This window comes from Corella eumyota, chromosome 3 (assembly GCF_963082875.1).
Source record: "Corella eumyota chromosome 3, kaCorEumy4.1, whole genome shotgun sequence".
Lineage (NCBI taxonomy): Eukaryota > Metazoa > Chordata > Ascidiacea > Phlebobranchia > Corellidae > Corella > Corella eumyota.
The window spans coordinates 13,250,054-13,252,553 of NC_137492.1; the positions used below are offsets into that span (position 1 = coordinate 13,250,054).

Below are 2,500 nucleotides of genomic sequence, written 5' to 3' on the forward strand. Positions count from 1 at the left end.
CGTAAAAAACACAAGTCCGGCGACTTTCGAAAATCGCCCGGACAAAGACGCACGACATCGGCCGACGCCCGATGAACAATTTCCCGCACAGAAACGCACGTTTTGGAAAATTGTCGAAATTCGACATGTTTGCTACCTTTGTCGCGAGACCAGCCCACCGGCGCGCGCGTAAAAAACACAAGTCCGGCGACTTTCGAAAATCGCCCGGACAAAGACGCACGACATCGGCCGACGCCCGATGAACAATTTCCCGCACAGAAACGCACGTTTTGGAAAATTGTCGAAATTCGACATGTTTGCTACCTTTGTCGCGAGACCAGCCCACCGGCGCGCGCGTAAAAAACACAAGTCCGGCGACTTTCGAAAATCGCCCGGACAAAGACGCACGACATCGGCCGACGCCCGATGAACAATTTCCCGCACAGAAACGCACGTTTTGGAAAATTGTCGAAATTCGACAAGTTTGCTACCTTTGTCGCGAGACCAGCTTCCCTGTATACTATGAGGGAAGACGTCGTTGTGGCGAAATGAGCAAATTGGCGATGCGGTTGTCGGTTGAAGGTATTTGGTGACAAAACGATGTGGTGTCGTGCAGGCGATGTGCGCTTTTGGGCAGACTTGATGCTGACCCGCGAAGGCGTCGTAGCTAGCAGCGAGGCTCTGAACGTTGGACGGAAAAAATTAAGTAGCAAATACGAGTTTGTGTTTCGGCGCGCGACCACGGCCTCGGGCCGTAGTTGCGGTGGCCGGTGCGCACGCAAGTGATAGTTTTCTCGGTTCGCTTTTGTTGGGCGTTCCTGGTGTTGTATGCAAACGCAGCCCGCGCGCGGCTTCGCCCGAAAGGGCGTCTGGCCGGTGTCGACGGCGTCCAGATCGCGGCTTACGCCGGGTTTGAGGAGCTAAGCAAAAATAGTGATTGAGTAATACAGTGCGATACCGCGACGGGGAAAGCGAAAGACTCCGTTCGCGTATTTTGTCGGCCGATAGTTACCTGGTTGATCCTGCCAGTAGTCATATGCTTGTCTCAAAGATTAAGCCATGCATGTCTCAGTACGAACTTGCGTACGGTAAAACTGCGAATGGCTCATTAAATCAGTCGTGATTCATTTGATCGTAAATTTTACTTGGATAACTGTGGTAATTCTAGAGCTAATACATGCAAAAAGCGCCGACCTTGCGGGAGGCGCGCCTTTATCATATCAAAAACCTGCCGGGCTTCGGCTCGTCTTGTTGGCGACTCGGGATAACTTTGCTGATCGCACGGTCTTGCACCGGCGACGGATCATTCAAGTGTCTGCCCTATCAACTTTCGTCGGTACGGTATCTGCCTACCGAGGTTCTTACGGGTAACGGGGAATCAGGGTTCGATTCCGGAGAGGGAGCCTGAGAAACGGCTACCACATCCAAGGAAGGCAGCAGGCGCGCAAATTACCCATTCCCGACGCGGGGAGGTAGTGACGAAAAATAACGATACAGGACTCTAACGAGGCCCTGTAATTGGAATGAGTACACTGTAAAAATTTTAACGAGTATCCATTGGAGGGCAAGTCTGGTGCCAGCAGCCGCGGTAATTCCAGCTCCAAAAGTGTATATTTAAGTTGTTGCGGTTAAAAAGCTCGTAGTTGGATTTTGGGCGCAGGCGTTCGGTCCGTCGCAAGGCGTGCACTGTTCGTTCTGGCTTTACCTCCGGTTTTCCGTCGGTGCTCTTGACTGAGTGTCGGCGGCGGCCGGGACGTTTACCTTGAAAAAATTAGAGTGTTCAAAGCAGGCGCTTCGCCTGGATAGTGTTGCATGGAATAATGAAATAGGACCTCGGTTCTTTTTTGTTGGTTTTCGGAGCGCGAGGTAATGATTAAGAGGGACGGACGGGGGCATTCGTACTGTGCCGTTAGAGGTGAAATTCTTGGATCGGCGCAAGACGAACGACTGCGAAAGCATTTGCCAAGAATGTTTTCTTTAATCAAGAGCGAAAGTCAGAGGTTCGAAGACGATCAGATACCGTCCTAGTTCTGACTATAAACGATGCCAACTAGCGATCGGGGGGCGTTATTTTGACGACCTCTCCGGCAGCTTGCGGGAAACCAAAGTCTTTGGGTTCCGGGGGAAGTATGGTTGCAAAGCTGAAACTTAAAGGAATTGACGGAAGGGCACCACCAGGAGTGGAGCCTGCGGCTTAATTTGACTCAACACGGGAAATCTCACCCGGCCCGGACACAGCGAGGATTGACAGATTGAGAGCTCTTTCATGATTCTGTGGGTGGTGGTGCATGGCCGTTCTTAGTTGGTGGAGCGATTTGTCTGGTTAATTCCGATAACGAACGAGACTCTGGCTTGCTAAATAGTTACGCGGCCTTCCCGGCCGGCGTTTAACTTCTTAGAGGGACTAGTGGCGTTTAGCCACACGAGATTGAGCAATAACAGGTCTGTGATGCCCTTAGATGTTCGGGGCCGCACGCGCGCTACACTGACCGGATCAACGTGTGTTCGCCTTGGCCGAAAG

The 2,500-nt window shown here is 52.0% G+C and overlaps 1 non-coding gene across 1 annotated transcript in view; it reads left to right on the forward strand.

Annotated features, from left to right (window-relative positions):
* The first annotated feature begins 988 nt into the window (after positions 1-988).
* LOC145747287 (small subunit ribosomal RNA) overlaps positions 989-2,500 on the forward strand; it is a 1,810-nt gene continuing 298 nt past the window's right edge. The window contains exon 1 of the ribosomal RNA XR_014282025.1: positions 989-2,500. This exon is cut by the window's right edge and continues 298 nt beyond it. This is a non-coding gene — a ribosomal RNA (small subunit ribosomal RNA).